This window comes from Leopardus geoffroyi, chromosome C1, assembly GCF_018350155.1.
Source record: "Leopardus geoffroyi isolate Oge1 chromosome C1, O.geoffroyi_Oge1_pat1.0, whole genome shotgun sequence".
NCBI classification, from domain to species: Eukaryota; Metazoa; Chordata; class Mammalia; order Carnivora; family Felidae; genus Leopardus; species Leopardus geoffroyi.
This window is the reverse complement of record NC_059328.1, coordinates 62,634,474-62,650,004: the sequence shown is the minus strand read 5'-3', so window position 1 is coordinate 62,650,004 and position 15,531 is coordinate 62,634,474. Positions and strand designations below refer to the sequence as shown.

The following is a 15,531-nucleotide window of genomic DNA, read 5'->3' as shown; positions in this document are numbered from 1 at the left end:
ATACTTTTGCTTTATTTGTGCTTTTGGAGTTTTGTTTGAGGAATCTTTCACTACCACTAGATGACTAACATCTTTTAATTTTTAGTTATACATTTTGTATATAAGTTTAAATCTATCTGGAATTCACCTGCAATTATGGTATAAGAGAAGGATGCATTATATGTTTCTTTATGTAGGAGGCAATTTTCCCAATAACATCTATTCAACAATCTATCTTTTCATCATTTTTTTATATGTTAGTTCAGGTCTTCCTAGAAGCAGATGCCAGAATGGATTTAGATGTGCAAGAGATTAATTGGGGGAAACACCTGTGAAGGATAAAGGGGAGTGCCCAGAAGACCACTCCTATATGTCTAACACTTGTGAAGGAGAGAAAGCCAGAAGGTGGATTAGATAGAAAGAGTCTCAAACTACCGTAGAGTTCTAAGAAAGTTTTGGCCAGGCCAGTGGGGAGTCCTCAAACCAAAGCTGCCTGTCATGGGAGTATCGCATCTTGTGGGAATTAATATGCCCATGTGCTCAGTCATTGGCTGGGAACACCCTCCAGGAAGTGGCCTTGGCATAAATGTGGTTGTGGATGCAGAGGGAGAGCATCTGGGGCCATCAATCAATTATGTTTCTGCAACAGAAACTCTGATCTATGCATTTTCCTAACCACGATTTGTAGGGCCAACTTTATTATATATAATGTTCTCACATTTGCATGTGTCTGTCTTGAGTTTTCCATTATGTTCTATGATCTATTTTTCCCATACTTTGTTATACTGTCTCTTTTATTTACTCTTCTTTTTCAAAGTTACCTTAAACTGATCATAGATTTTTATTCCTTGAAACCAATTTTAAAATGATTTACTTTAAAATTATCTACTTGTGGGGCACCTGGATGGCTCAGTTGGTTAAGCGTCTGACTTTGGCTCAGGTCATGATCTCATGGTCCATGAGTTTGAGCCCTGCATCGGGCTCTGTGCTGACAGCTTGGAGCCTGGAACCTGAAGCCTCTTAAATTTATGAATTAATTTATGAATTTGCAAATTAATTAAATTTATGAATTAATATGGAAAAGAACTGGATCTTTAAACTATTATCTCTTCCAACTGTAGAGAATAAATATCCCTCTATTTTTTATGGTCTTTAATAGAGTTTAAATTTATCTCTATAAAACCTTGGGTACTTTTTAATGCATAGAAATTGTATAGTCTTTATTACTCTCATGAATGGTGTCTTCATTTTATTATATTTTCTGGATGCTTATTGCTGATACAGAGAAATAGTATTGATTTTGTGTAGATTGAATTTGAATCTGGCCACCTCCTGAACTCTCTTTTTTTATTTTTTTATTTTTTATATATTTTTTTTCAACGTTTATTTATTTTTGGGACAGAGAGAGACAGAGCATGAACGGGGGAGGGGAAGAGAGAGAGAGGGAGACACAGAATCGGAAACAGGCTCCAGGCTCTGAGCCATCAGCCCAGAGCCCGACGCGGGGCTCGAACTCACGGACGGTGAGATCGTGACCTGGCTGAAGTCAGACACTTAACCGACTGCGCCACCCAGGCGCCCCTGAACTCTCTTAATAGTATCATTTATATGTTGCTTTTTATTTGTTTTTCTTGTATAGAAAGTCTTCAAATAATGAGAGTTTTTTCTTTGCTTTGAATACTTTACTGTAGGAGATTAAACAATAGCATAAACAATAGGTATTTTGGTCTTTTTTCTAAGCTTCAAGGGAACGTATTGAAAGTTGAAGGGTTTGTATACATAACCTTTACCTAGTTAGGGAAGTTTCTGCTAATTCCTTTTATAACATGTTGAACCTTCATTTTTCTTTCTTTCTTTAAAAATATATGATTGTATTCTTTAGTCTATTAATTTGGTTTATATATATATATATATATATATATATATATATATATATCATTGATAGATTTTTTTCTGTTAAACATTGCTGCATTCTTGAAATAAACTCTACCTGATAATGCGGCACTTAAATAATACAATGTTGGATTCATGAGATAATGTTTTGTTTTGAATTTTTCCATCTGTACTTAAAAGACTTAAAAGTGAAATGATATATAATTTTATTTTCCTGGTTAATCCTTACCTAGTTTTTGAATAAAGATTACACTAGCCTCATAAAATGAACTGGTCAGTCTTATTTCCCTTTCTATTTTATAATTTTTGAAAGTTTGGTAGAACTCAACTGTAAACATGGGTGGGAGACTTTTGTGGAAAGTCTTTGCTCACCACTTAAATTTCTTTAATGCCAATTTGTCTATTCACATTTTCTATTTCTGGTTGTATATACTTTTGCATTTTATATTTCTTCAGAAACATCCATTTTATTGAAATTTTCACATTTCATAATACTATTTCATTATTATTATTATAAATCTGTGTTGATTTTATAGTTATTTCTCTTTCTATATTGTATATGATTTATATCTCATCTTTCTTTTTTTTTTTTTTCAGTTAGTCCTGGTTGAGGAAGATCATTATTGATCTTTTAAAATAATGTTTTAGTGTTATGATCCACTCTATTTTCTTTTAAATTTTTTATTTATTTGAATTCTACTCTTACTTTTAAGAAAATTATTTGTTTCCTTTTGGATGATATTTTCTTTCTTTCATCTTCTTGCTTAGCTCTATTTTTCTTCAATCTTTCTTGTGCTTTAATAAGCGTATTCAAAATTACAAATTTCTCCATAAATACTGCTTCAGATGTGCCCCACAAATTTTGACATATAGTACTAATTTCATTGTTCCTTTCTAAATACTTTGTTATTTCTTTTATGATTTCCATAGGCTATTTAGTACCTATTTTGTAAATTTAAGACATTTGAGATTGAAAATTTTATTAAACTTCTAGTTTTATTGCAATCCAATTAAGAAGCTAGAAGATAATCTTATTTATTTATTTATTTATTTATTTATTTATTTATTTATTTATTTTTTGATCTATCAGTTTCAGGAGGTGTGTGTAAAAGTCTCCAGCTAAACTTTTTTGATTTACCTATTTTTCCCCTCAGTACAATGTACCTGTATTATTAGGTACATTTAAGTTCATGATACCTAAATCTTCTTGGTCTATTATTCCCTATATCAACATACAATTATCCTCTTTGTTATGATTTTTTTCCCATAAATTTTCATCTTGTTGGATGTTAAAGTGCAATTCCAGCTTTCTTTGGAATTTTGAACAATTGACAGATTACCTTTTGCCATCCTTTTTGTATCATTTTATATAAATGGTACTTCTTATGAACAACATGTTATTAAATGTTTTTTTTTTTAAATTTAAAAATTAGTATGAGAATCTTTTGCCTTTTAGGTAGTATTAAACCCACTTAAATTTATAGTAATCACTATTAGGACTTATTTTTACAGAACATTTTGGTTAACTGGCACTCCACCATTTATCTGCTTTATATTCCTGGGGAAGAGCAATCCCCTTAGGGAGTTTAGACAGGGAAGAAGTAGAGGAGGGATTCATGTCATGTGACTGGTTGGTGGGACTGTACTTTCACTCTAGCAGGACTTTTATCTTGCTACCCCATGGTAATGACCTGAACTGCTGTTGTGGATTCTTTGGTGAAGGGGCAGATGGTGACCATCCAGAGATAAGAACAGAGTTTTAAAACCCTCCCTAAACGAGTCTTTAATGCTGTGACACAGTAGCCTTTGCCCCAGGGTGCTGCAACCCTATACACTAGTTTCTACAGCTTTCTCCCTAGGAGTTTCCTCATTGTTTTTATAATAGTTATTCTGACCCATGTTTCCCCAGGGTTGATTTTGGGGAAAGGACTTCACATTCTGGTGTTACACCATCTTGTTGGGAAGCCACATATATATTTTATGAATATATTCGTAAGAATGGTAGTACAGAGATATTTTGGAATAAACTACCAATTAAAAACTACTTGAAACCCCCAAACAAGGTGACCTTCTCAAATTATATAATAGAAATATTAGAAAAGCTGAAATACTTCATATCTGTATCAAATACTTTCTTTAGGATCAAATCATATCACAGTACTCTTAAGTCTTATAAAATAGCTTAATATGTTAATTCTGTTGGTTTTCCCATCTTTTCTTTCTTCCTTGAAAAATATCTCTGCATCCTTTTTTTTTTTTTAATGATATCCCTGTGGTTCAGATTTTTTTTTTTTTTTTTTTTTTTTTGAAACTCATTCTCAATACCATGCCGGTCTCTGCTGACTGTGGGCAGTTCAACTTCCCAGGTGGTAGGTTGTTTAACAGGTTGAGATTGCCTTGTCTTCCTATCAGCAGGCAGCAGCGTTAACAGCACTAATCCCTAAACCCCGTTCATTTACCCTAATGACACCCTCCTGCACTCATGCACACTCTTGTGTGTTAATGGGATGGCATAAGGGGATATGTAGGTAGTCCCTACCTCGGCCATTAAGTGACTCACTTAACCAAACACCAGAGTCAGTGTTTCTTCCCTGCTTCTCAGGGAGTGACTTTTACCAGTATTTCTAGAAGAAACTCCTGCAGTCCCTCCCTCCTCTCCTGTGATTAAAGGATGGCATTGCCAGCCACAAATGAAAAGGAATGCAAAGCAATTCATTTAAATAAGTTGTGTGGTGTAAAGATTTGTTTTAGAGAGACAATTTCTCAGAGGATTGTTTACATTACCTCTTAAGGGTGTGTATCAGAGCCTAAATCTCCCATCTCATATTCATTTGGTCAAGGAATTAGAAAACCTTTGTATAGATGATAAGATTTCCCTAGAAGGCTGAAAAATTAAGCAGCTTGATGCCATGGATTAAAAACAACGGATTAGGAATTGAGAAACAGAGATGTTAGCCCCAGCTAAATTATTAAGTAACTGTGTGACCTTGGGGAAATTAGACACCTTCTCTGGGAATTTGGCTTCCTCATCTGTAAAATAACATTTGAGGTCCCATTCCCCAAAAGTCCAAGATTCTAAGGCATTTTTAGCCAAGACCCATTTTTGTCCCTAAACAGAAATGTTAAGTTTATCTAAGTAGGATCTTAAGTGAATGCAGTTAAATTTTCATAAGACATCATAGAGAATCGATGTATCCTAAATTGGGGGTAGTTTTGCTGGGGAGAACAGACCCAGGCAAATTGCTGCACATGAGAATCTGAAGATCTGGGGATCATGGGGGCACAGGCTTTGAAAAGGAGGGGCATGCCTATGGGGAAGTGAGGCCGTTGTAAAGACATTCTGCCCCCAGCGTGCCTGGAGCCGTTCCTGAATCCCTGAGTTAGAGGAGGACCTTTGCCATATGCTTCATTTGTAGGCAGGGTATGAAACTCCCTACCACAGACTGATGAAGGGATTACACACATGATCTGTAATGTCAGAGTTTTTTTAAAAAATATAAGTCAGCTTTCTTAGAGACTGATGGGTTCCTTTTGGAAAAGACTTTTCATGTAGAATGCTCATTTGCCACCCTTATCTTACCCATCCATCCCCACCACCCCCCACTTCACCTGGGAGTCACATAGGGGTGAAATAAAGTGGTCTAGACATATTTTTAAGATTGGAACATTTTTTCCAGACTATGATAGGACAGCTTCAAATGCGATGCAGCTGGATTTTCCTTGGGTGGCCTGTGGTGCCTCAAACCCGACCCCGACTCTCTAAGTAACCTAAAATTCATGTTTCTCAGGTCTTTAATTAGAAGGGATAGAGACAATTTTATAACCTTGCTTACATGCAGGAGAAGTAGTCTGACTCTGAATGGGAGTACTAAGGGAACTTATCTAATGCTTTCAGCTTTTCAAGGACCAAAAGTCAGATTTCTAAGTTCTCCTATCTTTTCACCTTTCTCATGACTTACCTAGAAATAACTCAGAACAAAACATGTTAGCTCTCTGTGTTCTTCAGATTGCAGTGGTTGGCGGGATAGGGCCATAAATGGCACCATGAAATAAATATGTAAAAATGTAAAAAAACATAACACATTCATCATACAGTAATGACTTACATTAAACAGTAATTTGGGAGGTACAGAATAATGTTAGGGAAATATATTAGAAGTGAAATAAAAGGAAGATACTTTAAAAAATAAGTTTATTCTGGCACAACAGAAAAAGTCTTGTCAGTTATATTTTAAAGGGTGTAATTAGGAGTTTGTAAGACGATAACTGTATACCGCTTTGGGTACCTCAGCCTCTAGCACAATTGTAAACGGACAAAAATCAACAGCAAATGTACCATGGTTCTCTTTTAATGGAACTTATTTATTTAATTTAAATTCCACTAAGTGAAAATAATATTTTAAAATTCCAATCAGTCCCTTAAGGCAGCAGGAGATCTGCGGCCTCCTGCCTAATGATGTAATTAAGCTTAGCTCATCATTATCCAGCCAGACACCACACACACACACACACACACACACACACACACACACACACACACACTTGCGTGCACACACATGCACACACACTGCTGTGAATTGCAACTGCATTTGGAATATTAAGGGGTCAGTAAATGATTGGGGACATGTGGGGGCTGAGGAACAAAAGGCCTTAAGTGATTTTTAGTTTTTAGGCTAGATATATGTTGTGTTTTCACAGTAGCTAGACTAAGGACAGGGATGTTTTGATGTGACAGTACTGGAAATCATTATTGTATATTTTAATCGTAAAGTATACAACACTTGTTATCCATTACAAACATACTTAAGTAAAAAATGAGGATTTTATGTACCTGAAGAGTATGTATCTTATGATTAGCAACTTTGAATGTTTATCTTACATAGCAAACACTGAGTTTCTTTAGAAAGAACAGATTTTGGTTGTCTGATAGCCATTTTAAAATCACTCTCAGCCATGATGAGGAGGTGTTTCTTTCAAATACTGTTTTAGTCTATTTTGTAAAGAGTGGATACCATGAGAGTGAGTGCTATATGATATTGAATACCTATCCTGGGATGTTTTGCACAAGAAGATCATTTATCAAATATAATTTGTCCCTTCAAGTAGAAGTACAATTAAGGAAATTATTTTGAAAATAAGCTTTATACTACATGAAAAGCCATGCCCCTAAGTGCCATTAAGCACATGCACAAGAATGCTCTGCTCTGCATTCTCTGTTCTGCACTCTTTAGTTTAGCTTCTCCCTCATAACATTTGAGATTTTTTTAAAGCTATAATTACCTGATGGGAATTTTCATAGTTGGTATTGTGGGCACAGTGGTTAATTTTTAAGGGAGTAGGACTTATGAAAAGGAATTTCTTGCCCAGCTATTGAAAAGAAAAATCCTTACCTGTATGAATAAATCTGTATTTTCATTTTTAGATGATTTCATATCCCAAGGAACTAATTTATTCAGAATAAATAAGCAAGGTACTCCCAAATCTGTGGCTTTAAGGAGCCTCTGAAATAATTCCTCAGCACTCCTGAGACATTTTTTTGGCACCAAGGCTACATATGAAATGAATTTGGGGAAGTCTTACTGCCTTGCCAGTGACTAACAATGGCCACGTTGAAGTAACAGATCACATCACAGAGTGCATTAAATTCTAGCTGGCACAAAGGGTAGACCATAGAATAAATTCCCAAGTTCTCCAAACAGCTGAGGGTGGAATAGGGATTCAGTAGCTTTTGAGTTGCAAGCCTTGAGGAAAAGATTCAAACCAGGATAGATGTTCTTACTGATAGAAGAAACAGGGCTTAAAAACCAACCAGGAAGTATAAGAACATTTATTAGCTGTGACTAGGATAATAAGCTGTGGCATAGAATAAAAAGCTATACAACTTTAAGGAAGGGTGCATAGCACAAACCACACTGATTCTTTTCTTTCATTGCTTCATTTATTCCATTAGTGAACATTTATTGAGTGACTGCTACTTGCCAGGTGTACTGAGGATGCAACAGTGCAAATATGTGATATCCCTGTTGTCATGGATCTGTATTCTGTTGGGTGAGAGAGGTGATAAACAGATAAATACACAAATAAATCTATTGAGATAAGTACTTCAGGAGAAATGTCCAGGTATTATTGTTGAAATGTCTAAGTAACGGAGAGTTTAGGCGATGTTGAAGACAGGGAGTAGAACATTAGGGATAGGGTGATAAAGGAAGGGCCTTTTGAGCAGGCAGCATCTGAGATGAATCCCAAAGGCCGAGAAAAAGGCAGTCATGCAGAGAGGTGGCTAAGAGCACTCTAAGTAGAGAGAAAATACATGTAAAAGCCTAGAGTGGGGAAGGGCTTGGTGCTTTTGAGAAATCAAAAGGAGACCTATAGAGCTAAAGCATTGTGTGATGCCAGAAGAGGTTAGAGAGGTTGGCAGGAGTCAGAGCATGTAGGGCCTTTTTCGTTGTGGCAAAGAGTTTGGATTCTCTTACAAAAGCAATGAAAGGGATTTAAGCAGGGTGTCACATGATCCAATTTAACTTTTAAATATATCACTCCAGTATGCCTTTTTATTTTCTAAAAAAAATTTAGTTCCAGTGTAGCTAACATATAGTGTTATATTAGTTTTGGTTGTACAATATAATGATTCAATAGTCCCATACATTACTCAGTGTTCATCAAGATAAGTGTACTCTTAATCCCCTTCCCCTATTTTACCCATCCCCCCTCCCACCTCTCCTCTGGTAACCATCTGTTTTTCCCTATAGGTAAGAGGCTGTTTTTTTGGTTTGTCTCTTTTTTTCCCCTTTGTTCCTTTGCTTTGTTTCTTAAATTCCACATATGAGTGAAATCAGTTGTATTTCTCTGATTGGCTTATTTCGCATAGCATTATACTCTTTAGATCTATGCAAATGGCTAGATTTCATTCTTTTTTATGACTGAATAATATTCCATTGTATGTATATACCACATCCTCCTTATCCATTCTTCAGTTGATGGAAACTTGGGCTGTTTCCATAATTTGGCTATTATAAATAATGTTGCAATAAACATAGAGGCACATCAAGTATGCTTTTATTTTGATAATAAAGAAAGGGTTGTTCATGTGAACTGAATCATTTTTACCACACACACATTATACAGAAATAAGTCCACATTATTGAAATCTTCAAGGATGATTAGAAAAATTTAAATGTGGCAGAATCAGACCAGGGAATTATCTTGCTGCCTTCATATTCTCCCACATGTGGATTTACTCTCATGACCTTTCATAAACCTTCTCAACATTATGTTTCAGCCAGAACACAGAAGCATATCTTTTAACTCTTTGGAAGACAAAAACTAATGCAGGTTCAGAAGGTAAAAATATATTCTGGTGATAAACTTGTTGGAAGTTTTAAAAATGGCAGGACCATTTTATTGTGTATTATCAGAAGGGCCTTCCTTGGTCAGGAAAAATCTTCTTTGTTGTAGGAGTACAAAAGAGTGGGATGATGGCCTGGTTCAATGTTCCCATTCATAGGAGGATGTAGTTCTGTAGCCTTCCTAGGCCAAATCTCCATGTGCCTCCATGTCTAGAGTCACTTGTGTGACATTGTCAACCCTGTGGCCATCTCTGAATGGAAACATTTCTTGATTTCTTGTTCATTGGCATTCACTTGGGCTTAGACACTTTTTTACAGTAGTGTCCAAGACAGATGTCGCTGACTGTGGTTTATAGAATCAAAGTAATTGTTTAGGAAAAAAAAACACCCTAAAATTTACAGTTAAAGTGTAAATAAATTTATGACACTACTCATATATAAATGTTTACCTAACTACAGGTATTCTATGTAGATAGCATTCTGACAGAAGAGCATAGAGGGGGTAAGAAATCAGACTGACTTACACTCAAGTCTTGGCTTAGCCATTTACTAGCTCTGTGATAATGGTTGTTTCACTTCGGTGATTCTTCTTTTGTCATTTATAACATGGAGATAGTAGCACCTGCCATAAAGCATTTTTATGAAGCTTAGAAATAGTGTATATAGAGTGTGTGGTATATAATAATTGATAAAATAGATTTGATTAGATCAAGTCATATTGAATAGATTGAATAGATTGTTTTTATTGTTATGTTCACTAACCCCCTCCATAGAGTTAAAAATCTCTTTCTGTCTCAAAAGTACAATCCCTTTTTTTCCCTCTCTGATCCATTTGTTCTATTGTTCACTTTGGTCTAGTTTGAGCCCCCCCTTTTTTCCTCTTCCCTAAGGGATATATCATAACTTAAATTCCAAATTTCCCTTGCACTTAAGTTACCTTTGACTTAGGCTTTTGAGTAAGATGCTGTAAATGAAGCTTACGGTTTTTCTGGTGAAGGTGGTAGAGCAGGAGTGGTGATAATTTTCCTGTATTTGTAGGGTTTCTGAGACATGAGTATCACTGGCTGATTTCAGTGATTTCAGTGAAGTCAAGTTCCTGGTGTTGGTGGGGTTTGATGGAGAAACTGGCGGGCTTTATTCCTTAGCCTTGAGAATCCTTCACCTAATATCTTTTATTAAGTCCTCCATCAGTGTTATCTAGTCAGAGCATACTAAGTGAATTTTGTTTTTGTTCGTTCATTTTGTTTTGTTTCATTTTTAATAAGAACTCTGACTTTAGTACAGGTAGGTCCATCCTCTTTTCAATTCTTAGTTTCTTCATTATCTGGCTTATTTCAATTCCTACCCCTCTATGTCATGTAGATTTCTTTCTGCATAGACCTAATTATATGTTCTTTCCACTTAGTTGTCACAAAAGCATGTAAATATAGTGTACTGAAAATTAAACTAATTCATCATCTTTCCTGAAACCTACTCTTTCTCCAGTATGTCCTACTTTGGTGAACAGCCCCAGGTACCACCAGTTGCCCATGCCTGAAATATGGACTTTGTTTAGATCCTTCACTCTCCTTTGCGCAAACACGCTATCAATTCTGCTGCCTAAAACTTTCCTTCTTTTCATTTTCATCCCTCTACTTTTTTTTGGGTTCAGCTCTTGACATCCCTATACTTAACATCCCTATACTATTGTTGTAACCTCCCTGCTGTCCTTGTCCTTCTTTATCTCCACTTCTACCAGAATGACATTTCTACCCTGAAAATCTGATGTTGTTACTCCTCTGCTTGAAAATTTTAATTGTTCCTCAATAGCTATAAAAACTAAAACCTAAACTTCTTTGCTTGACATTCAAAGCTCTTCAGATTGTAACCTTTATGTTTCAGTCTAGCTTTATTATCTACTATAGCTTCCATTGCATATCATATTCTAGCCATTATGTGCCAATTTAGGTTCCCCTAAAATTGATTACTTTTTTAAATTTTTGAAACTTTGAACATATTGTTCCTTCTTGCTAGAACCCACCCCTTTTTTGTCTGCTAAGAAAAGTCCTTAGACATCTAGTTTCTGGAAAAATATAACATACTCCCAGGCATTCCCAGAGTTCCTTCCTCCTAATGCTAACTAGATGTGTTTCTTTCCTCACTATATTCCTTATAGGCAAGGATTGTTTTTTTCATTTTTGTAACCTTATTTATCTAACACATGGTTGGTGCTCAATACATATTTGTTGTATGAATGAATGAATGAATGAATGAATGAAGGTTCTCTTCCTATAGGGGCAACACTTCTGTGAATCTTTTCTGTTCCTGCATCATTTATGGTGGCTGTTCTTGTTTCTGGCCTGCATTTACTATGCTTCTTTCATTTTTCTCTGTATCTATACCTTTATGAATTATGTTTGCAGGGCCCTTTTCACTCCCTTCTGCTGGCAAGGTTGTATGTTTTTTAGATACATACCCCATAACATAGATCACAGGTCCCCTGTACGGGACCTCTGCCTGGTCACAGTCTCAGTCACTTCACTGTGTTTTATTCTGCTCACGCTGACTACTCTGGCTATAGGGGTCATGCTTGTCAGTCTGATTCTAGGCCATGCAAGCCATGCACTGACTTTCACATATCTTGAATCTTACTAGTTTTATTAATGACAGTTTTCTCTGAGTTTGACCATAAGTATTAATTTTGTCCATCTACAGATAGAAAAGACCACATACATACCACCTTCATTTGGGGGCAATAAAGGATTGCCTTTCTGACAGAGTTATAGTGAATAGTACAGGAAACATTAACACTGTATTTAAAGGGTTTCTTCTGTTCCTCTAGTTCACAAGTATCTTCCAGTATATGATATGAGAAATAAATCTCAATTCAGAAAGAATTTCCAATTAAAAAAATACTTTAGAACTTTGAATTCTTTATTTCCCTTCCATTATAGGAACAGGTGAAAATTGACCAAAGTCATGTGAAGGCCTGGAAAACAATTAAAAAGCATGTAAGCCAACAAACTATGACAGTGGATTAAAAAAAAAACAAACTATTTGTGACCTATTTCTTTTATTCCTCCAACTTACTGTGGATGTGGTTTTTAATTCTGCCTGCTGAGATAATATGCTCCTGGGACCATGATCTTTCAGAAGAGTATCTAATTTAGTCACAGCTATGACTAACGTGACTCTTGGGGCGCTTCAAATCTACAAAGACACACTGTGAAAAACTGACTGGCAGTAGACTAGTTGGAATTACTTGGTTCAAGAATGGTTTGGTGTTTTCTGCCTCCACTGATTCTTGGGAAGAGAAAAGGAAATGACATTTGTAGAATGCATACTTGACCAGGCACTGTAGTAAGTTCTTTTATTTTTTAAGTTTATTTTTATTTGTTTTGAGAGAGAAAGAGAGAGAGAGAGAGAGAGAGAAAGAGAGAGAGAGAGACAAAGAGAGAGAAAAACATGTGTGAGTGGGGGAGGGGCAGAGAGAGAAGGAGAGAAAGAATTCCAAGCAGACTGCGCGCTGTCAGCACAGAGCCCAGTGCAAGGCTCCATCTTACCAACCATGAGATCATGACCTGAATCAGAATCAAGAGTTGGACACTTAACCAACTGAGCCACCCAGGTGCCTCTGGCATCATAGTAAGTTCTTTAAATATTACAGCTATCGGGGCGCCTGGGTGGCGCAGTCGGGTAAGCGTCCGACTTCAGCCAGGTCACGATCTCGCGGTCCGTGAGTTCGAGCCCCGCGTCAGGCTCTGAGCTGATGGCTCAGAGCCTGGAGCCTGTTTCCGATTCTGTGTCTCCCTCTCTCTCTGCCCCTCCCCCATTCATGCTCTGTCTCTCTCTGTCCCAAAAATAAATAAACGTTGAAAAAAAAATTTAAATATTACAGCTATCTTATAATGAAGACATTGGTTCCCTAATTTTACAGATGAGGAAAGTGAACCTCATATAGCTTCATAAATTTCCCAGAATTGCACAGTAAGTAAACAGAAGGCCAAGAAAGAATCCCTTTTCTGACTTCAAAGCCCATTTGGTGACATCTTTTAACAGTTATAATTATGGACTGAGGATATAGTTGAGTTATTCTGGATATTTCTGCCTCCCTTTGCAACTCATACCATATCACTTATTCCTTCCCACCACCATTCAAGGAGACTTCATCCTTCAAGAGATTCTCAAAAAAGGGAGGGTCTTTCAGCACTGGAGACCTGCATAATTTGTAGTGGACAAAGACATAAGAAATACTTTTCTGTGATGTCTCTACGTATATTCTTTGACCATCCTCTTTTTCCCTTCCTAATACAAGGAAGGCTATGAGAAGCTAATCTGTAACTATTACTATCCATCCATCTAGCTTTAGAAGACACTATATAGATTATGCTGGTATATGAACCGCTAAGTGCCAAACTTACAAATGTTAAATGTTGTTAAGGGTTCACAGGTGACATCAAGAATGGTTGTCATGGAGGAGGTTGGCATAAGTGTTGTGAAACTGACAGGTGCTTGAAGAATGCTACGTTTTGATAGGTTGAGATAAGGAGGTAAACATAGGTATTTCAAGATCAGAAAAGTATGAGCAATCCTTTTAATGAATACTTGTAATGAAAACTTATAAATAAATGAATATGTGTGGTGAATTGGGTTACCTCCACCAAGTGACTTAATTGTCAGAAGCTATTCATTGGTACCATCAAAATATAACAAGTAAAATTTGAGTGTACACTATATGTCATATACTATACAACACTCTTTTATTACATGCATTAACATATTTAATTTTCACAGTAATCCCATATGGTAGGCACTATAATCATCTCCATTTTTCAGATGAGCAAACTTATAAATAGAGAAGTGAAATAATTGCCATATACCTAGACAGTGGTAGATCTAGAGAAATCTGGCTCCAAAGTCTATGCTCTTAAGCCCTAACCTAGGCACAGGTGTGACACATTACCTTGAGAGTAGCTGAGGATAAAAGACGGTTGGAAGAATCCTCCTGTGACTGGCAGAATTCACCTGAATTTTCAGACATTTTTTATTGCTATTTCCTTTCCCTTTCTCTATTTTCCCAATGGAAAAAAAAAAAAAAAACCAAAAAACCTAATTTCTAGTTATCTGATCTTCTCATATCTGTCCTTGTAGTCTCTTTTATCACTCCCAGTCGATTCTTTTTTTCCTTGACCTCTTTTTCTTCTCTCTTCACTTCCTCTTTTCCTCCCATCTCTGGGTTATTTGAACCTGTAACATCTCTTCCCATTTGTAGGACTGTGGCTCAGGAACTCTACTGTTCCCATGGGAATCTCCAGGGCAAGCGTGGAAAAGGTTACCATATTTCAGAAGTTGGGGACAGCTGGGAGCAGAGCTCAATCAAGGGTCAGTGTGCTTGACTCTCCTCTCCCTCCACCCATTGCTGCCTGGCCTCTTCCTGTCAACCTAGGAGGGTCCACATGCTAGAAAGAGGAGAGTCCTTAACAAAGGGAATAAAACCAGAGCCTGTGCCAGGATGGGTTTTGCCTCCCCTGTGGCTGTTTTTGTCACCTTGCCAAGCACATCAGTGGATGGATTTATTTGTACAGGAGGTAAAGCCAAGAGAATCTGGGCATAATATTCCAGCAACTCTATCTTAGTTTTCTGGAACTGGAAACCCAGACCTGTCTAGAAATTTTTACCAGGTATTTGAATGGGTGTCTTTGCTTCTAAAAATGGAAGAAAAGAAACAAACAAAAGAGAATTTTTTGATGGAAATGGAACCACTAATTTCAATCTAGAGGTTCTGAGTTGGTTGGAGTTACCCAGGTGGTTTTTATTATGTCTCTTTCTGATTGCTGGTTGCCTCCTACAGAAAGAAAGGCAGAGAAGTTTCAACATTATAGACATTGGTTGAGTGCCCATCATGTGTCTTCATTTTACAAAGTACTGAAAAATGTAGGGGAGAGGGTGGGGTTTGAGACTAAAACCAAACAAACATTCCTAAAATGATATATAAAAATAAGTAAGGACTACAACAATATCAAAACAGTAGTAGGTTTAAAGTTACTACATTTAAAAAACTCTGAGGAGCTCCTTTTCAGGAATTTTATTAAAAACTATTTAAGCTACAAAACAGTAGAAATATTACTCTGCTGACTCACTTGCCTTGGTACTAGATTTGGTGACTAATAACTACTGATTTGCAAAATAAATTTCATTTTCATAGGAAGAAAATTCATTATTACTGCAGCTATACAGAAGAATGTATTATAGGTTGTATAGTACTAAAAATGGCAGCAGTGTTGAACAGGGACTAAATCTCAAAGTGACTACTTTAAACAAAATAACTTTCATC

General features: G+C 36.4%; 1 long non-coding RNA gene across 3 annotated transcripts in view; it reads left to right on the top strand.

Annotated features, from left to right (window-relative positions):
- Positions 1 to 2,995, top strand: part of LOC123600004 — a 96,755-nt gene extending 93,760 nt beyond the window's left edge. For 2 of the 3 annotated variants that reach the window (XR_006713414.1, XR_006713413.1), the window contains one exon: positions 2,963 to 2,995. This is a non-coding gene — a long non-coding RNA (uncharacterized LOC123600004). The remainder of the gene's footprint in view (positions 1 to 2,962) is intronic. The other variant, XR_006713415.1, reaches the window with a different exon arrangement.
- Positions 2,996 to 15,531: the final 12,536 nt, after the last annotated feature.